Here is a 23,744-nt window from a genome sequence, read left to right on the forward strand (position 1 = left end):
CCATTTCATACCCATTTCCAGCAGCGAGAGACAGGATTTTCCAGGAGTAGTTTTAGTCAGAATAAGAATTTTGTACTCCGATTAGCTGTATGCCAATAACAGATACAAATCTATCCCTAAGGGACTAAGATGGGACACGCTATACATTTCTGAGTTTCACAATGATTGACCGTAGAACCAATTAGGCTAAGGCTTTCAGTTTTATTTTGTCTATGCTTTTCAAGGGCAGCCTGAAGTACTGAGTACTCTTAATTCTACTGAGTATGTGGTTTAAAAAAATTTAAATTGAATTGTAAATTTAATTTCTTTAATGTAGTAATATCCTTCTGTCACAGAAAGGCAAATATTTTTCAGAATGAGTTTATGAAGGGAGTTAAATCTACCTCAGTCATTTAATTATGAAGTGACCTTGTTTATGCTGGGTTGGAAGAAACATTTATTACACGTTTGCGAAACTACATCTACATGCTCAGCGTTACAGGAGTCTGGGCCACAGCCTCCAAAGATTACTAAAATTTTGATTTAAAGTTGGTGAAAGCCTTATATTGCTTTTGGTATTATATGAATAAATTTGGTGTAATACTTACCTGTTAAAAAAAAAAAAAGGAGCTTCATTCCACAGAAAAGATGTTGATTTTTCTTATATGTGTTTTGATAACTTAAATACTGTAGAAATTACTTTATAGCTTGGAAAGTAGTGCTTGAGTAGTACTGAAAGTATTGTGTTTATATAAGCACCACAGAAAGCTGAGTTATTTGAGCGTTAGATGTGAATATGATTCTTCTGAAGTAACTTTACACAATGTGCACAACTAAGGGCACATGTATGTTTGGTTTTTAGCTTTTATTTTTTTATTAATGTAACTGAGTCTTTTTTTTAATTTCTGTTTATGACCTATCAACATATTTTATGGTGTCATTTAGTATCACTGCTGTGTTCACTACAGCAGTTTGATTTAATAAGTTTCAAGCATTGTCAGTCTGAAGGTTAGCTCCAAGGGTTATGATTTAGAGTTATCAGATTTACTCAGTATTGTTTCATGAAAGGAAAACAAGGCATGGCCTTAAACTGTAACATTTAGATGGAGGCTTCAGAAACTCAGAGGCTGAAGCCTAGTAGTCTGATACGTTGTTTTAATTCTGCCTGGTTTAATTAAAAGATCATTTTGTAAAATTTAAATCTGAATTCATAGTCCTATTACAAGTTACACACAGTATTTAGACGGTTATTTAGCTTTAGGGTTTTAGCAAAAAACATACTATGGCTAGAAATAAAATATATTTTTACTTTCAATTCTCAAATAATTTTATAGTCCGTAGTCATTTTTGGAGGGATAAATGTTTTAATTGTGGTGAAGTTAAGACTGAGGTTGTTTATAAGGAGTTTGCTTCCTAAGTTGAAAAAGAAAGGAGACCGACTTCTGCAAATCAAAGGCAAGCATCAGCTTTTGTATTGGTTCAAGTCCTGTGATTTAAAAGAAGGAAAAAAGTCTGATGTAAAGCAATAGAAAGTAGCCACAAGGTATTTATTAAATTATCTTTTCCCTCTCAGATTTGTTTATAGAACCTTGCATCTAGTAAGCTGGTTCCTTGCTTTTTGTGAAAGAGTTAGTGTTGATATTCAACAGCATTATAATCTTTATTTATGACCTCATAAAGACAAACTAACTACATATTAGTACCGCTTATGATTGCACTCCTTTAAACTTAGTTTATGGAGGAATTAATCCTGCTGGGTGCACACACTGCAGTCAAATGGCATTGTTAAGTTTGCCATTGATCAAACGAGCAAAGAGAATTTCTGATCAACGCCTTGCAGCCCTCTTTTAACTGTCTGTTTGTAACTGACTTCTGGCATTTATCTGTTCTTCAAACAGCCTTTATTGCTTACAAGTCTGACCACCTTAGCTGACTGATATGGAAAAATTAATGATGTCTCTTAGAGCTTAGAGGTCTGTAATTCTGAGAAATAAAAAAAAAAAAGATGTGATTATTTTGTGCAACATTGATGAGCTAGTTTGTATATGATTTAATTCTCTCCTTCCTGATCAACCCTGTCATCAAATTATATTGTATCATAATGCAAAAATTTATTCCGTAAAAATCTTATAATTACCCTAAACTAGTTTCTTTTTATTCTGCATTGAGACGATACTTGTACTTGCAAAATAATGGGCATTAAAAATGTAGATTATGCCTTCACCTAATGCACTGTAAAGGATATATGTATGTTTATACAAACACGTGTGTGTTTGCAAACTATACAAGTTTATGTATATGTATGTATGAGTGAATGGCTTTAATTACATCCTTGCATACCAGAGCAATCTGAAGTCATACTGCAACTCTCAACATGACTTCTCGTAAGAAGATATCCAGTTTATTGTGTCTACTGTACACATCCTTATACCTGTGTCTGAAGGAGCAAAACTAGTACATAACCAGAGGAGTCTAAGGAATGCAAGTATATATCATACGTAAACTCAGATGAATATGTGTTTCAATGCTCTAATCTACAACAAGCTTTTTTTTAGTGATATTGTAATTTAGATAATTTGTGAGAGACAACCACTCTGTTATCAATTTACTCAGTAAAAATATGTAAGAATTCTAGCATTACATATACCGTATGTACAGTGAAAAATTAACATTAATAACAACAATAATAATTATATTATCATTGCTGAATGTTGAAACATTCTTTAACATTGCTTGTTACCTAGGCTATAATGCACAAAAGTGTTTAAACTGCTTCTTCCTTGCACAACCAGCTTGTCCTCTGGTCTTTGGCTCCCACCTTTCACTCTCATCACTAGCTGAATTCTGTGCCTCACCCAATGTCTCAGTTGAAAATTTTTTCTGTTCTTGAATTGCACTTACCTTCATTTTGGTAACTGCTTTACTTTTTTTTTTTTGCTGTCTTTTCAAATATCTCTCCTACTGTACTCTTCCATGATGACTGCATTTCTTCCGTTACTGATGTTTGATTGTCATCCCCCCCCCGATTCCCAAAGTATCACCATGCTTGTAATAATAATAACTTTCAAAAGTCACTCCTCTCAAATATCCCCAGCAGCTTCTTTTCTGGTGCTTTCACTTGGGAGCTGATACTAGCAATAGGAAGAGACTGCTGTGAAGGGACACCACAGTGGTGAATAAACTGTTCTATGAAATGCTCCAGCAGAGTAGATCCAAACTGGCATTATGAGTGCTTTGAGAGTGCTATGTGCAGGAAATCAAAATTCTCTTTGCTACCTCAAGTGAAAGAGAAATATTTCCTAAATCCAGATGACAAATCTCTCTATAACAATATTTTGCAACTGTCAAATTTGTAAAATTTTTAGGTCAGAATTTCCAAAAAATGCATGTACATTTTAGTTCAAGGTTTTTCAGCTAGCATGTCTGCTTCTGCTTCTGGATTTGTAAACCCCATTTGGGCAGATGAATTTTTGGTATATAGATACGATCAGTTGTACCTGAAGGTTAGTGCTTGAGCTCTTGCTCATGTAGAAAAAAAGGCTCAAGTTTGAGAATTCTTCCCCTTGCCACTGAATAAGAAGGTTCTTTTACATTTAAATATGATATTACATGAATGTTATTTTTTTCAGTGATGTGGTTCTCAATTATTTTATTTATAGCAAGGATATTTCAATGACTGCAAAATATAGAATCATAGAATCATAGAATCACCAGGTTGGAAGAGACCCACTGGATCATCGAGTCCAACCATCCCTGTGTTATCTCATGGGTTGCTGCAAATACACTATAGTTTCAGCATGCATGAACATCATAAAATTTTACAATACATGTCCATAAATTAATATTGGCATACATTTGAAAATCCTGCTATACTTAGCAGCAAGTTTATAGATTTTTAATTCCATATCAGGTACGTTTCTTAGGAAAATATTTTTCAAAAATCCATATTAATCATAACTAAAATGAGAGGTCTGGCTTTTTTTCTTTTTCTTTTTTTTTTCCCCCCAGGTTTCATGCCCACTTAATTTTTCCATAAAAAGATCAAAACATGAGCACTGAGAAGTGTATACTCTGTAACACAGAAAATCCCAATGGAAATAGACACAAGTAGGTCAGATATTTTCTTTTTCTAACTTTTTCCAAATCTAGTGTAATTCAGAAAAGAATAAAAACTGCATGTATACTACATCAGAGATATTGCATCCATTTCTTAAATCTCTTCAGATTCAAAGTGTATCTCTGCATAGCTTAAGCCAGACTACAGTGGCTGCTGCACATCTTGCTGTGTGAAAGCAAAGCAATGATAAATCATGCTCAGACAACAAACACAGCAAGAGACCAAACAGTAATCAAAAGGCAGCATGGCTCTGTGTAATACTGCTCAGCAATTCACAGCTGTGTTGAGCAGTTTAGAGACGGTAACGAGAGGCACAGAGAGTGCCAAAAACTCCCTTTATTCCCCCGCTACAGTATATTATGCTTCTGGTGACCTAGGAGTACATAGTCCAGAGATAAAATTTTTAAATGTTAGATCTTGGTAGTCCTAGGAAGAGATCATACCCTATTAATAAAAGGAAAAAGGCATTTCTTCATTTTTTTTTCCCTTTCCTTTACTAGTCATCAGTGAACAGAAAAAATTTGATATCACTGACTACACCGACTACGGCTGAATCCAGCATTTCATTGTAAAATATAATCGTCTCTGTTTTGGCAGATGTTTGAAGATAGCTAGACTATCATGTTTCTCTGCTTTACTGTGCAGACTAGAAGAACCTTATTTTTATAAAATACTTTGAAATTTAAGGAGTGTAATAATTATACTAAATGAATTAATAATCCAGCTAGATATTGGTTTATTTATCTTAGAAAAATATGTTTTTTAATTTGTGTATGAAAATGTATGAATAACTGTGAAGATTGCCAATCAGTTCAAGAAACAGAGATAAAGAGGTTTTTATCCCTTATGAAATATATTTGAAGATTTCTCCTGCTAAAATTTTCTGTCACTGCTACCACTGATTCAGTGCTACTTCTGATAACAGTAAGAGAGCTTATATGACCAAGATTCTGGAGATAGTCTTATTCTTTCAGCATCAAGTGATTAACAGAAGTGTGCATCAGAATCTAGGTGATAGGAAGTCATCCACAACATATCCCCACTTGAAGAACTATTGTTGCTGTAGGAATGCATGAACACTACTGAAAATTTGAAGATATGCATATTACTGATAGCAAATCATTAAACTTAGCCATGGAGTTGGCTAGTTCTTCCTGACTCCCTTCAAAATCAGTGGAAAGTGGATCACCTCTTCTAGGAGGTCACCTTAGGGATTTTCCGTGTTAGACCTTTCCTTGGAATTTTCCTTTGGATGAACCTACTTCCCTGTATATCTGTGGGATTTTTTCCTTTCTGACACTTAATTACATTTCAGAAAAATTTCCAAATAGGCCATATCTATGCAACCCGTAAAAAATATGTCTTGTTATAGATTCCGCGTTCCCTACATGATCTAAAGGTTTCTTTTCTATTATACATTTCTGTAAAAATCATCCTGAAATTTTCTGATGCTTTTAAATAGTTTTCCACACAGAACATAGAACTTCCCTTAAGCTGATTAATCATTCTGGTCATGCATGCTATGCGTGGCATTACGGCATAATGCATTTAATGTTGACACCCTTAGTAATAAAGGCAGCAATCACTGGCCAATGTTTTGTCAGAACTATTGAGGTTTTTTCTTTATTTAATTTTTTGTTATTATTTTGATGGACATGTATATAATCTAGTTTTATACTTTAGCCAAATACCTTACAGTTCAGTCTGTCTCCAACCACAGCATTACTCCCAGCTATATTATTTCATTTTCACAGGAGTTACATAATATTGAACGCTAAACAAGAAAAACCAGAATATGAAACATGTTCATCAATGAACTCTGTCTACATTCAGCCCTAAATATGTCATGAATCCTGTAAGGAAAAGTGATAATGGGTATCCATGTTATTAAAGATTACACTTCAATTTAGAGTTGAGTCTGTATAAACAACTGTAATCCTACTTTATCCTGTCATATGTTTAATTTTTTACTTTAAATAATTAATGCACTGCAATATGTTTGTATTTATGTACATGTGTAAGTACCTTAAGAGTGAATAAAAGACCATGAAATGACTTCACTGTGTGTGATAACCCAATTTATTTTTCTCTTTATGCAATAATAACTAAAAGAAAAAAAATAGACTGCAACATACAATGGATTGTTATTATGTTACTCAGTAAATCATTTGACATTTAAAACACCCCACCAATGGATAGGCCTACTCATAGACTCATTCACAGGTTTATTTATAACTGAGAAGTCATAATTCTTGTGCTAGATTTGCAGCACAGGCTGCAAGTTCATAGCAGTGTCTGTCATTTCAGAGTCTGCTACTCACTTTCATGTAGATGGATGTAAATTGCATATACAGTACATGTATATGTAAAATAGTATCCCTTAAGAAAGTGTCACAGAGTGTACATATGCAAGAACCTGAAGGAGGCAAGATTGTACCCCATTATAACTTTTGTGACAAGGAATTTCAGGGAACGGTTCATTTCAAAGATAATTGAAGCATAAATATTCATGTACAGTAATAAGAATGTTTGCCTGTAGGTAAGTAAATATATACATGCAAACTTTTAGTCCATCACCCTCTGATACTACTCAGGAAAAGTTCCATAACTAGCTGTCAAGTAGTTATTCTGGTAGATACTCACCAGTTATTTTACTTTGAAAACTTTACTGAGAAACCTACTTTCTCTTCCTCCATTTTTGAAACTTAAATGATCAGCGTTGTCAAGCCATGGTTTTATTTTAGTCTGTGGAGATGATATAGATCTACCCAGACTTTGATTAAACTTCACATCTAACTGGGAGACTGTTCTAAGCTGGTGACATTTTGTACCTGATGGGTAGATAGAGTTCAGAAGAACAAAATGCCCCTTTCTGTATCTTCTCCAGTTTCCCACTTCGGGTGTTCTAGAGGAACATTCAGGAGTAGCTACTTGGTCCACCCAGACCAGGGTGCTGCATTCATAGAAATTAGCTAATTGTGGCTGAAAAGGTTCAAATGTTGGCATTCTTTTTAGCAGAATTTTATATTTGATGGCCAGGGAATTGCATTTCAGGTTTTCTCATGTAAATTTTTCTTGGTAGAGAGGCAGCCTCCTCTTTCCTCCTCTCCTCCTTCTGCAGTGCCATTTTGTTTCTTGCCTGCAGAGCAGCTGAGGTTCAACACACAAAATGAAGAGAGATATGAAGTGGTTGAAAGTGGAATAGAGTTTTGAATGTCCTGAAGGGAATACAGGGGTTAACAGAGCACTCCCATCCTGTGTCTGACTTTAATGTAAGCAGCAGCAGCATTTCATGAATGACTCCAGCTGCCTGAACTTTGTACAAGACTTCTCGTGTTTCAGGCATGCATCAGCTAATGCCTTACATCAAAATGTGTTTGCTTGTGCGCAGGCATTGAAGTTGGCTGCCCAGACAAATCTCAGGCTGATGTGTAAATGCCTCACGAGCTTTATATGGGTCAAGGACAAGGGGATTTTAAATGACTGTGTTTTCCAGGTGGAATTTTTTTTCTACTTATGCAGCATCATTTCATCCGAATATTATTTTAAGCATGAAGGAAGGTGCCCTGAATCTCTCTTCTCATTTGTCTTAAGGTATGTCCTTCTGCCTTTCTCTACACCTGGCTGTTTCCTTTGGTTTGTCATCTCATCTTCTGCTTCAGAGTAGCCTGGTTGCAAATAAATCAAAGGAAAAAATTCTTATCTTGGCAACGACATAGACCATAATTTTTTCAGTTAGGTGCAACTTATTCTTAAATAAAGTTAAGGTGACATGTTATGCTTAATCATGCCATAAGTCTCATAATTCAACTTAAAATATTTTATTGAATGTATTATTTGTATTAACTGCATTCAAGGGCTATATTCTTCATTCTGAAAGAAATACTAGTGGGCTGTGGGATCTACCACAGACAAAAAATGAGTGGCTAATACTCATAACAAGACACAAGGTTTTTGTTGTCAAACACCATTTCACTTGCCAATAGGGAAAAGATGACCACCTTGTGCCTAGCCTTGGTCACTCTGCTTTCCACATACAGACAAAAAAATATAAAAAAGTGGCTTCTACAGAAAGCTAAAATGGAAGGTTGCTAATCTTGCTGCTAGACCTTTCTGTGTGACACATGTACTGGCTGTGCCGAGTGAGTCCAGGGCATGGGTCTGCTCTCTGTTGGTGGCCAAGCCACAGCCACCATGGTGCACCCAGCCACATGGGTTACAGTTATGGGTTTGGCACATGGGAACAATACAGTGGGAGAGAAAGAAAAACACCAGTAAACCAGGCTTGAACAATTTCCACCCAGCACTAAGAAAAGAGGAAATCTGCATCATGGTGGATCACAGCTGATGCCATTTTTTCATCTCCCCTCAGGGAAAAGAAACTGCACCCCTGATGCTCCTGTTGGAGATGTAGCCAGGCACTGACAGTTACTCTTCCCCTCTTCAGGCTCCCTTTGGAAAGCATTCTCATGGCACACCACTTGCTTTTATTGAGCTGTGTCACTTGCCACAGCTTCCTTGGCTGCTCTGGTCCAGTGCTTGCTGCCAATGCCACAGAAACCACAGCAAAGCCCTAAATTTTCATACGCTAGCATGGAAATTTTTTTTGCATTTTGGAGTCCAACTGTCCTTACCAAGCTGTCTGCCATCTTTCTTCCTCTGATCCTAAATACCACTGTGTTTTTGATGTATGACAGAGTGTGGGAGTTAGTTGCCAAATACATGCAGAAAGAGGTAGATCGTTTAGCCAGCTAATGGGTAAATGTGTTTGATCTGGGTATCTAATTGCAGGACCTGTGATTGATTCAACTGTGTTTTTTCCTTTAAAGGGTAAGTCATAAACCATAGGTGTGTGGCTTCAGGAGTAATCTACTTCAGAACTAAGGAGCACAAAGAAGTTCTTCAGAGAATAGGCTTCAAGCTTATGAGGTAAACTCCAAAATCCAGGAAATCTGATGTAGAAAACCAGAAACTTTGTAGCAAATCTTTCATTTGTTTAGAAAAAGTAAAAGCACATAGATTTCGCATATGGGGTTCACACGTGGAAATTTGATGCCAGAAATCTGTTCCTACCTACTCAGTGCTATCTATAGCCTCCCAGTGGAGGAAGAAAGAGAAAGAAAAAAGAGCATCAGGGTTTCCTGGGGTAGAAGTGGGAAAATCCCAAAGAGAATGAACACATACGGCCAGAAGGCTCTGTAAAAGTTCTCCTCCATTTTCCTAAGAACTATTAACAGCAAAGTATACTTGGTGGTTCCTGTATCACGTGGATTTTTTCATTTCTCAGTCAGTAAGGAAGAGGTAGGAGAACAGCTAAATGCAATGAGAGTCATGCTGAAGAGAAAGACGTCCTCACTGAATACTCTGTGACACCCGATAATGCCCCATTATCATCATACTTTACTGCTCACCACCACAATGACTTGCTCCCTCAGATTTCAATACACAGCAAGTGAGAGGGAACAGGAGAATCAGGGATTGAATGATGTCAGGCTGAAAGCCAGAGGTTTTCAGTGTTGCTCCCGTGAAAAAGATTTCTGTGACCTTGTTGAGTAACTTCTCTTACATGATCTGTTAGTGTAGGTTCCTAGATTGGCTGTGGTGCAACATTAGCAAACGCAAGACTCATATATATGTTCCCCTTTGCTTCCCTTATGTGACTGGGATTTTGTAGTCTTCAGATTTATTAATTTTCTTCTTGGAAATTTGTAAACCTAATTAATGCTATTTCTTTTTTTTTAGTACAGTGCTAGACACATGACTAGAGATAATGGGGAAGAATTTCATGGCAGTTGTTTGAATAATTTTAGTAAAACCGTTTGATTCCCATTTCAGCTGTTCAGTGAGTCCCAGGTAGATTTCCTGCAATACATCTGCTTTCCTGGCAGGAATGTGGCTTCTGCTGTTGCTGGTCCTTGCTTAGGGCCCTAATTCCAGAGTCTGCATCCAGAGTCTGAGAAGCCAGCAGGCATGCTGCCTCCAAGCTGTGGGCTTCAGGATTGTGATGCTAGTATTGGTAGCTCTGCTTGCTTTCATGCAGAGTTTGAAATGTGGTGATTTTTTTCCCCCCTGAATTTAAATGGAACAAAATATCTGCATGTTTTGATCAGTGAACAGAACTGTTCTGCCACATCCAGCTGCAATTATGTTAATTTCTCTTATTTTTCTCTTATTTTTTTTCTTAACTTTCTTTTTTTCCTTTTTTTTTTCCCCCATATGTTTTGTTCTTTGTATGGCTGTAATTGCCTTCTCCTCAGTGAGCATGCTCCGTAGGCTCTGATTTTTCCTCTAAGTAGTTAGTACTGGGAAGGATCCAATTAAGGTCTTCTTAAGTCCTCCTAGGAACTCTCCTTGCCTTCAGTGATTAAGATTGCCTCTGTAAATTTACCCATTTAATACAGCCCTGGTTTTGATGATTTGAACTTTGTTCCCAAGGTTTTCAAAGTCTTCTCAGTCTTTCTTTTTCTAGTAACTAATGTGATTGATTGTAAGAAATATTCCAGAGTCTTAGAACTGCCTGTTAAGCTGGTCTCTTAGCTCTTTGAAAGTGAAGCAGTTAATCCTACCAGTAAAAGCAGGTTAAAAGGTATATCAAAATCTATAAAGCAACATGGGACCTGTGCAAAATTTCTTATTTCTAATTTCCAGCTAATGTGCACGTAACTTTCTTTTCTCTTTTCTGTAGACTTGCGTACATGTATTTTCGTGAAACACAGAACTTTCTTGGAAATTACCTGGGAAACATTGACTCAGATACACCCTTAAGAACTTCTTCTGTGATCTATCAGATTTAATTAAATTCATGGGAAACAGAAACTGTGGATACGGTTGCATTTCTTTTTATTCTGGAAACAAGAATTATATTCCAAGCTTTCTTATAAAGAGGACCTATAATACAGTGGCAGTTTAAAAATTGCCTGTGTATCAAGGACCCCAAACAGCCACTCATTCAGATAGTAAGAGCTTGCTTAGGTGATGATTACTGCTGAGTCTTACTGCAAGGTGCTCCTGATTATTTCTAATTGAGGTGCTAGAAGACTGAAAAGTTTCTTTGCTAGAGGAAACCATCATTGATGAAAGAGGTTCAATGTACAACAGTATAAAAGCTACAGATAACTGGAGATGGAGTTGTTAACTATCATTTTGCTCCAGTCACTCAACTTCCAACAGCACTTTGTCTTTGACAAGACTTAAATTTTATGACAGGTGTGCCTATGCCAACAGGAGTTAGAAATGTGTGGTAAACCCTTAGTTCTGTTATTGCCATATTATGAATTCACATTTCAAATATTCAAGAAAAGCATATAGCAGCAATAACTATGAAAATAAAATGTGGATATTCAACAGTGAACTAAATGGTAAAGGTTTACTACTGTGATGCCATCTAATTCAAGTTTATCTGTACCAACATATAACATAGAGACGTCTTTTTGCAACTGTGGGGCTTTTTTTCCGACAAAAATAGAAACTCCTTAGACTTGCTAAGTGGACACAGAATCTCACCCAAAACCCTATAACTTTAAGCACTGTAGTGTTGTCCTTTCCATATATTTATATATATATACTTTGGGGTTTCTTGACACTTTGTACTTTACATTTTTAATATTCCTTATGAGACAATGATTGTTTTTAGCACAAGTAACTTTTAAGTAGTTTGTCTATGAATCTATTTAACTCAAGAATTAGATTGCATCTATATGAAAGTGATTGAGGTTTTGATTTGGACAATTTTCCTACTGTTAAATGTTGATTGATTAGAAAACTAAAACATAAATTAACTGTGTCTCACGTACAAAGTGCTGTTTAGCCACCAATGTGGGGATTAAATTCCATGCTCAAGATTAATTGCGCCAGGAGAGCAAAGTAGCTGAGCCTGAAATAGACAAGAGGACTTAGAAACAGTGTTTTGGGCTAGCAGGATAGAGACAGATGAAAAGGAAGAGTGAATGAGAGAAATTTCCTTTCTTATACAGACTGCATCCTTAGACCGTGGATATTCTCTGTGTGGCATTTTGAGTCAAAGCTATCCTAAGGCTTTTGGAAAACTTTGGTGCTGAGGTTATAATGAGAAAACTGAATTCTATGTGCAGTGGGTCAGGATTCACTGCCCATGTGGTGTTGGTTTTGTCTGTGCCTGAAGCATCAGTCTGAAATATTGGATTTCACACCTAGAAGCACCAGTAATTGTTCTCAATGCTGCCTTTCAAACTAGGCTCTGTGTAGCCAGTCTGTAACATTGCAGAATTTGAAATAAAGGAGGATACATTTTCCTTCCTCTTGTTCTTCCTTGAAAAGAAATGTTGAGATAATGTTTTGTTATAAAAACCTTCCTGAAGAAGGGCATGTGGGACTAATGACTAGAGCAGCTCTTTTGCTATGACAACTTGAAATTTCATGGTCAGCCACAGAGTCTGGCTCTCAGGATGGACTTGAAAAGACATGCCATTCAGTGCCATAAAGTATTTACTACACAGTTTTCTTTAAATTAAATTTAATTCAAAATTAGACACTACCATTGCTGGTGAAGTGCTTTGCAGACAACTGTCTTCCTCTGTCTAAGACTGGAGAAGCCCTCTGCAAGGGTAAAATGATGTGGTAAGAGAGAACTATTAAGGCCCTGTCCTTCTGTAAGATAGTCATAAAATTGGGATAGTGTTGGAAGCTGCTGTGTGCAGATACTCATGGGGAAAAGAGAGCTTTGACTGCTGACTAGTAGCAAATGGAGAAGGACAGGGTCAAATGGGTGATATTTAGTACAACAGCACAGGGATGTGTTTTAAAGCTGTTCAGGTGTAGAGGCAATACCTTCTCATCATAAGATGAAAGCCCACTACTGTGTTTAAATCACTTTGGAGGGTCAGCACAGACAGTTCCTCAACATCTAACTTTTGTATCTGTGTTCAAAGAGATACACTTCTAAGATACAGGATTTCCTCCTCTCCTGATCCTGGCCCTGAGCTGGAGTTTGTGTTCATGAAAAATGACGTTCAATGTGTGATGATGATGGACTTGAATTTTCATCTCTGTCACAGTAAGAATTTTCATTCACATTGCAAGAAGTATCGTGATGTGTGTGTTTCTATGGTGACCTTTAAACTAACATCCACCGAACTGAAATAAATGGTTTGGACAGAGATTCATTATTTCTATAAATGGCATGGCAAAGGCTATGTAACTAAAGATTATGAGAGATCATCTTTCTTAGAGATCTGTCTGGATTGTGACCTAGAGGTTAAGATAATCCCACTGGTGCTCAGTACCGCTCTGGAACTTCACTACACAAAGTCTGCAAACTATAACTGGAATTCATAGACAGGGAAAAGAGGGAGGGAAGCAAGTTATCTAAAAGTTCAATTCTATTTGCTGAAGAAACTTTGCAACACAGAGAAACTGAGACAAAAGACTGTAGCCCCACTGTCTGGAGCACATGTTGCTGAGTATTCCCCAGGTAAACGTTCTTCTTATAGGACACATAAAAGCATAATTTTAAGGAATGAGCATTTTAGGAACTGTTACCTAATTTAAGGGTGTCTAAGGGAGAAGATAGCCTTTCCCAGACATCTGTAGGGGAGCATAATCCCATTGCAGGGTAAGTACGGAAAATGAATTGATTTTTGTTCTGTAGTATCGTATAGGCCTATATTTTGAACTGACCCGCTGCTGGTGTGCCAGTTACTGTTCTGACTGGATGAACCATCATGTTGCAGTTCAGAAATCTTGGCTTGGGTTCAGTAAAAACATTGTAGCCGTACCTTCTCATCTGCCCTCCTGTGTCAGATTCTTCTATGACAAGCAACAAAGAGCTGTCACCAGCTCTGGGTTGGCTAATTGCTCCTGTTCAGAAATTAGTTGAAGTGCTATAAAAGCTGTCACTGGGGTCTTCCCAGGCAACATTCCAAGTAAAAGCTTTTAAGTCTTGTTCCATCAGTTCACCTTATTGTAGGGAAATTGGGTTATATTCCTCTCTTGTGGAGATGAAGAGAATGACAGATCAGTTGCTTTGACTTCCAGCCAGATGGCTCAAATGAAACAAAAACCATGAGGATACAAAAAGCTGGCCCTCTCCTAAGGTCAGTTTTAATATTCAGAAAAGTAAGAAAACTTTTTACATTATTCACTGAGGTTTTTTTTCTCTGAAAACTAGCAATTGTAGAATATTTACTACTGCTTTCTTGAGGTTATTTCAGTAGAGATAGCAATAGTTGTCTTTACTAACAGATATAGTATATTACACACATGATACGGTCCAAATCGTGCACATACATTATATAGCAAGCAGATACCCATTGTAGATGTCTACTCATTGTCTAATGGGTAGTTTGGACCTTTCAACCCAAGCCTGTCTGGAGATGATAGCTACAGGAAACTTAAGGGTACCGGAAACAAGTTCTATTTAATATTTCTCTGTTCTATTTTAAACGGCTGCAATAGTTGTGAAAAAAAAAAACAACCAACCCCAAAAAAACCCCAAAACAAAGCCTTACTACTAACATAGCAACATATTAAATTAATATTATGCATCTAGACTGGTCAGGATTGCTCAATGAGAGATTTGGACTGATTTTAGATCCTAGAACAAGATTGTTATGCAATGACATTTTTTGAGTCTGAAGAGGAGTTTTGGCTGTTGTACCATAAATCCTGGTGTATTTTTCACACTGAAGCATGCACAGTTCTAATTCATTGCTTCTTAGTCCTTGGAGGCTTTCTTCATCAGAGTCAACCTATACAGCACTTTGCAGTTTTAGTTAAGTAATTGGTGAATGACTGTGTGTGTTTTAGATAAGGCAGAATTACAGAGTACTAGACTAGAGCTTATTCCTAGCATAGCTAGGAACAGACTAGAAAACAAGGAAAGAGTTGAATTGTTGGAATACTGTAGACAGCACCTGAGGTGTGTTTGGACATCACTTTTCTTAGAACTTTTCAACTCTTTGTATCTTTTTCTGAAGGAAAGAAAGAGCTTGAGAAGTGAATAAAAGGGCTATTTTACTTCCAATTGGACAATTAGACTTTATGCTTGGTTTGAGCACAACAGCTTTCGCTGTATGGTATTGCTGCAAGACATTTTTGTATTGATTCCTCTTTTAGAGTTCTCAGATTGCATTATCTGCAGTGAAATAGGAAGAAATCAAGAAAAAACACAACTTCCTTCCTTTTTCTTTCTTTTTTTTTCCCTTCTGCCCACTGAAATCTTCCCCTGTCAGCTGAATTGTAGGTGATGAGAGAAATGAAAATTTTCTTGGCTTGTCTATTTAAAAAAAAAAAAAGAAGCCTTCTAGAAACAAAAATGATACTAAAATTAAGTGCTATACAAATAATATGTAAGTAAGTAAAGTTTGTTCCTCAGATGTTGGGATTCTTTTCCACTTCCAACTACCACAGGGGAAAAATAGTCTACAGAAGTTATACAGAGTTAAGAAAAATGGAAGATGGGGAGTGACATTAATCTAAGAAGGGAGGGGTAAAGAAAAGATTTAAACTTGCTTGATTTAAAGGAGTAATTGGAGTTTGCAATGAAATTAAAAAAAAAGAAAACAAAACCAACCAAAAAATAACTAACCCAAACTGAAAAACAGATTGGCTCCTTTTCTTCCACAAGTACAGATTTGTGGGAGAAAAGAGTGAAAAAAATTCTCTTTGCATCCTCTTGTGACAAAATAACACAGCAACTTTCACTGAAACCGACAGGCATTACATTTAAAAGGAACTACTTTAACCCAGTGCATAATTAAAGCATAAAAGTCACTGTAATAATATCATTACAGATACAGTTTTGCAGAGCTTTGAATATTTTTATCTATAAAAATTATTTTGAAAGAGTTTCTCTTTTCAGAAGAAAGATAAGTCATCATGCTTCAGGGCACAAGTCAAACTCTAATGAAGGGACTTGGAAGCTCTCTTAGTTATTGCAGATGACATTAGTCCTGGGTTTCGGTATTTTCTGCTGTTTTTAACATAGTATATCAAGTCCACTTTTTATCAGAATTCCACTAAAATTTGGATGGCTACACTTCACTCTAGCAATGCAAGAAATGCCTAAGCAGAGCAGGGTATTTTTACCTGTGGAGTCTTAAACTGTTCTGAATATTTAATGGGACCAGGGATCAATATGAATTTGGCATCATACAATGAAGAAAGCGCTGAATGGGTAAGTAGTGCAATAATGATTGAATGGCATTTATTATCTGCAACTTTCTAGTCTGTTGCTTTGGACAGAAGCAAAACAAAATGAAACCCTAATCACATCCTAATGCAGAGACTAGAAGCAATCATTTTTCCATTGCATCCAACAGACTACGTAAACAAAACAAGTCATGATTTCTGAATTAATGACGACCCACATCATCTTGTTCAGAGTGCACAGTGAAATGACACAGAAAAATAGCTGCTGTGATGTGGAAGCAAAAAAATGCTTGCTGTATGAGCACTAGTGCAACACTGTGAGATCACAAGGATGCTGCTTCTGTACCTATATCATTGTTTTAGAGTTAGTGCACAGTGAACAAACTTGAGATGTCCTTTAGCTGTATGATATGCCCTAAGGAATAAAAACGACATGCAGGGGGCACTGAGCCCTCTACTCTCCGGTGGTTACAGCTGTTTCAGGTCTACCGCTGAGACTGAAACCACGTAAAAAGCTTTTAAAGTTCTTTTCATATTTGTCGCTTCATGAAGGGGGTGGAAGCTTTATTCACAAACTGATTTAGATGTACAGGAACACATATGCCCCAAATAAATCTAATCTAGCAGTTACGGTGTCTCTTGGCAGAGAACAATCACCAGAGCTGTGACCTGCATGTTTAAATGCAGACAATAGTTTTTACTTTACCATATCTTGGAGTACCTCTTCCAAGTCTCATTTTAGTGAGCAAGACAAGAACCCATGCCTCCTAGGAGGACATGTGTCTTCACAGGACATGTTTAAGAGCATTTAGAAGGTATTCAGTAGAAAGATGATACTTAAATAGATGAACGTAATGTATTACACCTAGTAAAAATGACAATGGGTATTTAAGTATTCGGAATATAATTATCAGACCTGGAATTTAGCTAGTGCATTAACTGAGTTAATCTTTTATCAAAATATAGTGAGATTTATGATCATCTGAAGCAGTTCTTATCTCCTATGGCAAATGTGTGTGATCTTGAGGAGTTTACTTGCAGCCCAGCAGTTGTACCAGTTCTTTCTTGAAACCCATATTGCCTCCTTATCTCCCTGAAGTCACAAAATCGCACAGCAAAGACTTGGAGGGGAGTTATGTAGTAACATATTTCTCAATTTTATCAGTAAAGTACAATCCTTCTTGAATTTCAGCACATGTTTAAGTTTGCCCTGGAGAAATATGTTAATATAACTTGTGTAGGTGTTCGAAAAAAACTTCCAAAGAACATCAGCTGTTCTTATTTATTTGAGGACTCCCACTATTTTAAAGATGATAATACTGCATTAACTACATTTAGGAAGTTTACCATGTGTAAGTTTCCACTTATCTAAGGAGTCTTTCCAATTGCAAACAAAAGACTATGTGCAGCACGTTAACAATAGGCCTCTGGCTCTATCTGAGCAAGTATTGTCCTATTTGTTATTTCCTACTCTGTTCATCCACACTCATTTCATACTCTTGGATCTGTTTCTATTTTTCCTGTGCTGTCTCTCTCCACACAGTGAAGAAAAAATTGTAACAACTTGTAGTGGGCAAGTGCCCATAATGGAGGTGAGCAGAGGTGAGAGGACTTCTTTCCACCTCTTATTTAATTTCTTACAAAACAGAAATTTGCTTTTGGTGCCTTCAAGCATTGTAATTTCCTCTGATACATGAAGATCAGTATAGCTTAACTCAAAGCTATTTCATTTTGTTTCTTCCTAAGACATGAGAAAAAAAAAGATTAAACAAATTAATGTAGAACATGTACAATTGCACCTGTAGGTTTTAGTTTCATCAGGTCTTTTAAAGTTCATGCCCTGGGGAGCTTTAGGCCACCAGGAGACAGATGCAGCCAACTGGGGGTGACTACACCTGTCAGCCACCTGGAGGGGAGTTGAGTTGTGCTGCTTCTTGCAGCCTGCATCTCGAAAGAGTCCCATTCTTTTAAGGAACGTGCTACAAGGGTTGTGACATGTTTGAGCACTTGCAGTCTCCTCATCAACCTCTTTCACATGATTCAGTGTACAAGCAATATCAGTTAGGCAATGTGGTATTTCTCGCATTGGAATGGAGGGAAGGTTTGGCTTTATTTTCACGCGTGTAGCTATATAAACTAGCCCACCATTTAGGTTCTAACTTTTTTTTTTGTTCTTTCATTTCTTAATACTACCTGCATCCCTTCTACAATTCTTTCTTCTTGATCATGTTCCACCCCATAGTGGGGTGCCTTCATCTGCCAAGCACTTGCTAATTCTGCTTTCAAATGCCATTTCAAACAGATTCAAGCATTTTTATCTTCAAAAGCTCTGTTCTCTGAATGGCGATTTTGCTCTGCAGGACTTGCTGTTCCAGAGGGCGAGTACAATGATGTGTAGCAGCAGATTAATGTTAGAACCAGAAGTGCAGCTTATGAGGCTGAGTATCAATGAAAACTGGAACTTGGGGGATACACTTGCATACAGTGAAAGATTACACATTGGGTTGTATATGTTTGGGGTTTTTTCTTAAAAAAAAAAACAGACAAAAAAAACCCCAAAATCAGAACAACCAATAAAACCCCAAAATAAAACAAAACAATCTTGTGGTATAGGTATTGATATGAGGACACTTACCTCTCTGAAACAGTATTATGTCTTATATTAAAGAATTAGCCCTTGTTAGGGGGGGAAAGTCAGTGACTATCTAGTAAAGTTCATGAACTTCAACATGCTTTAACCAGCTTTCCTTTGAGCTATTTAATTCAGATTGGATAGCAGTGGTAAAGGTCAAAAAATGGTAATGAACTTCAGTAATTTAAACCTCTGACTTGATCTTGAGGCAGGGGAAAATCCTTTCTTAATGTCCCTTGCTCAAAGCAGAACTGCATCTTAAAAGTCCGGGATGGTTTGTATGTTAGTTCCTCATCTTATTTGGCACTCAGCTGGGTACAAAACCTTTTTCTTTGATGCAGTGAAATGTAGAAATAAGCCTGACAACTGGCATTGCACATCTGCAGAGTTAATGCTCATCTCCTGTTGTGCTGCTTCCAACCTTCTCCCCACATCATCTTTTTCTTCTCCGTTCTATGCCAGTAGTTTGTGGCCTTTCAACTTTTACTAGTCTAAACCCTTTTTGGTCCTCAGCTGGAAGCTGGCCTTGTGAAATCTTCACCTGAGGGGAGAGAGGGTGGGAATCTACATGTGAACCACCTGGACTAATTCCAGACTACAGGATATACAGGATATAGGGTATATTTAATTTCTTCTTTTTTTTTTTTTTCTCCTTTGAAACTGTACAAACAAATCTAATCTGGAAAGGTAAGTCCTTTTTAGTTTTTTTTTTCTTTCTAATGAGAAAATTTTATGTTTGTATAGTTCTACGGTAGTTAATATGTGCTGGCTATATAGTATGCCGCCTTACAATGAAAGAGATATTGTTCAGTCATTTTAGAAGTTGTTTGCTGACCTCATAAAAGAACTATCCTGCATCACCTCCATTCCACACCTCCAAATTACCTCAGTCTTTGAAGGAAAATGTAGAACTCGCATAAAAATGCAGTAGTGGTGAACAATTTGAGTGATGTAGCAAAATGTGAAAATAAATGGCGACTACTAGAAAAGAATTATTAACACTTTAATAATTCCTGTGTAGTGTAGCATCACTTTTCTCTTGGTTACCTCTTCTTGCCTACAAGGTAGCGAGCAAGTGATGAGTGATTGCTAGTGGTAGTGATGTTGTCATGCTTCAGTTAATCTTATTTCTTGCCCTTTTTCTACCTTTAGAACTTAATAAACTGAAGGTCCCACTAGGGAATTTGTATTCTGAAGCTTGTAAGCTCCAATATGTGCTCTCTGTCTGCAACAATGAGAACTTTTTACCTCTCATTTTCCATGATTTAAACCCTGTATTCTGTAGTCTTCCTCATTTCATCATTTCAAAAATAAAAAAGAGAGAGATGATACCTACATATCTTCAAGAGGTCTGCAGACATTCAGTTCTGATTCTCCTCTCAGCTACATTGGAGGGCTTATGTCTAAACTGGACTGTTTTGAAATGGTGCTTTATCACCATGAGGTTTTACACTTCCATTGAACATATTTCACTCACAGCTAATAAAATGTTTTATTAAATGTCTGTTTGGAATTCTGCCAGTCTGGGAGCACAATACATTATGATGCAAATACAGCTTCTAATTCTCCTTCACATTCATGCTAGAAGAGGTGATATAGAGCCAAGGTTAATTGCTGAATGTAACTGACATGTCTTTCCTGAAGTTAGAGAAAACTGTCATTTGTTATTTCTTGCTGTCTTCTTGTATCCTCAGGATTGTAAATAGATAAAATACACTGTATAATTGTGCATTTGCTTTTCTCCTCTGATTTAGCTGCTGTCTAACTTCGTGTTGCTCCTTCTGGTTCCTGAGATAGTGAGCATTCTCGGGATGATAAACAGATTTCTCAACCCGGCATTTCTCTTGAGTTACTAGGGGGTTTTTTTTGCTGTACAGATGTAATGTTTGTTAAGCATCTGGGGGGACAAAGCAGCTTCATTCTACTCTTGAAAGCAATCCATTTGCTTTCCTTTAAGAAGCAGGCCAGGAGGAATGCTGAGAAGCAGCAGAAGTTTATCAGACTTGATATACTGCTAAACGGCTGTATTAACTGTGAATATGCAGAGATACTTCTTTAGCATCTCCTCCCAGGAGAAGACTTTTGAAATGGAAGTTTTATCTGCATCATTATGTTTAACAGTGTTGGGTAGATTTTTTTTTTTAATTCAACACTTCATCAGTTGCTTCTGAATCCCATTTAATATTTTCTGCCTCAGCAGTATCTTATATTTGCCTAATCTGCCTACAGTTATGCCTTTTACCAGAGACCTAAAAAACATGGGTAAGAAGCAATATTTAGTTATTAGTTATGCAAACACAGGCTGTTTAGCATTTCAAGATTTTATGATGCCAGTGGACTGCATTACTCTTTATAAAGTTACAGCAATCTCACTTTTCCTTTTTGATCAGTGTGCTATTTCTCATTATGTTTAAGAATACTTTTCCATTTGCAGACGAACAGGCCAAGTTTTTCTGCATTCACATGATGATAGCAACTCTCTAGCGGTTACTCAAAGTGACCTTGTGGAAGATTCTTTTATGACAGTGAACTTAATGAACATTCACTATTTGCCTAAGCAGGAAGATTTGCACTTAATAGGAATTCATTATAAACACATCAGGATCTACTAACTTAATATCACTAAAGATAAGGTAGGAGGGACTTTGCCTTGTACATTAATTTTTTTCTGTATTCTTCCTACTAGTTACCTTGTTGCCAAACTGAAAAGAATTTTATTATTAGATGGGAAAACAGGCTGTGCTTAAACAGAGATCTCAGTTCAACTGCCTTTCACCATATATTTGAAATACAAATAATACCCACCTGTGAGGTCCTGGAGGTGGATAGAAAGATGCACTGCAGGAAAGAAGGTATGAGAGTATGTGTTAAAAGCAGTTGCTTGTCCTATTTAAAAGACTACTTCATGGTACAGCTCTGCTCCTGCCTTTTTAAATGAGTATCATTCTTGTGAATTTCATTATTTAGTTTCATTGGTGGGAAAATTGTTTTTTTATGTGTTTTTAGCTCTACAGTGGGGTGAGCCAAGTGGAGACAGAAGTTATGAAATTTTGCGGGCCTGCTCTTGTATTAGTACAAACTGGATATAAACAGTGTTATACTGAGTTGATTTTATGATTGATATACAGCTGAAAAATGAGATCTAGTTTCTCTTTTATTTCTTTGTATTTGAGTCAAGAATTTACAAACTGGAGTTTCTATTCTAGTTGGTGTGAAGATATAAAAGCTCTTCATACAAAATGCTGATTGATATAGATAATTCAGAATTTATAAACTGGTATTATATATACATAGTAAATGAATGGGAAATACAAGAAATATTTTAAAATTCCCAACAGTAGTTACAGCTTCTTTCCCATGTCTTGATCTATCTATTTATGAAGTGTGGTTTGGGTTCTTGACTATTATTTGACTTTGAAATTAAAACAACCTTACTATTTTTTTTTAAGTATGAATGAGTGGCAATTCTAGTATCCTTGTGAGGAGAAGAACAATGATTTTCATTGATACATATTTTGAGATAAAATCATAAACTTAGTTTTGTGTCATATATTATACCAAGAAACTACCAGATGAAAGAAACTGAGAAAGGAAACAGGAAAGGTAAACAGTTTAGGCAGATTAAAAGTTCTGTATTTTCAGTGCAAAAAAAGTATAATTTTGAACACTTCACCTGTTATATTATGAGAAATAAATGTAGGCAAAAAATGATACTGTATTAATTATGGTTATCTATGATATTTACATAAGTGAGGAGTGCTAAGCAGGACACGTGGTGAAAAAAATCCTAGAAAAAATTGATTTGTGGGGGGCCCTAATTTATGGCAAGTGAAATATAACGTCTTTGACAAATTTAAAGTACCATCTACTGGTCTCAGCTGGAAGCAGATGTATGAAAATAAAGAAGTGAAGGAAAACAAAGATGACCTTTGGAAAAAATTTTGATTAAAATAGACCCCCTTGGGCTCTTTTTCTCTTTACCCAGAAATTCAGTTCAACCCTTTGGAAAAGACCAGGTCTGTAGGCTGGGAAATGCTGAGAAAGGTAGATATGAATTTTTCTCCACTGTTAAATTGATAGATGTGTTCTTGTTGCACACAAACACATTTGAGAGTAATAGATATTCCATTTGGGAAGGGAGAAAAGCTAAAAGGAAAAGAGAATAATCTAAAATTCCCAGATCCAAATGATTTATAGCACTTCATTTTTCTCCTGACTGCAATATAGCTTACTTATATTTTGTAAGGTGTGGTGGTCTAAAGAGTTTAGTAAAAATAAATTTGCATAATTTAAAAATTATATGCAGCTGGACTATCAACTAATGAGAGGACAATATAAATCTTGAAGAAAAAAACTGGAGCAGGCAGAAAGTAGTGAACTAAGGGTCAGCTTCAGTAAAACACCAAAAATCAGGCCTAGTTTTGGTGTGAATAAGTGCAGAAGAAAGGATTGTTGGGTGCTTTTTTGCTTTGTGGGTTTTTTTTCTCCTCTGTTTTGAGAGACTGAAATCTCAGTTCTTGGTTGAATGTGCATTTTAATTTAAAGCAAGCTTTTAACTTTAGCTGTCTGCAAACATGACACCTAGCTAAATATGTTGTTTAGTCCTCGTTTCCAAAGGAAAAATGTGATCATTCCTTCTCAATTATCTCCTCCACATTTAACCCATTACTCCAAAGAAATGTGTGCTTAGCCCTTGGACATGAGACAATTCCTCAGTTACACCCATACGAATCAAAAACTTGTACCCTGTTAGATATCTAGGCACCATGCCGTGAGACAAAGCCATGCACAGTGGGGATTTTTAATTCTGCTGATTACAGAACTTGTTGTGTGATTTGTCCAGAAGATTCTGGTAGACTGCTGCCAGAGGTAGATTACCCAAAGTGTTGC

The sequence above is a fragment of the Phaenicophaeus curvirostris genome, chromosome 2 (genome assembly GCF_032191515.1).
Source record: "Phaenicophaeus curvirostris isolate KB17595 chromosome 2, BPBGC_Pcur_1.0, whole genome shotgun sequence".
NCBI lineage: Eukaryota > Metazoa > Chordata > Aves > Cuculiformes > Cuculidae > Phaenicophaeus > Phaenicophaeus curvirostris.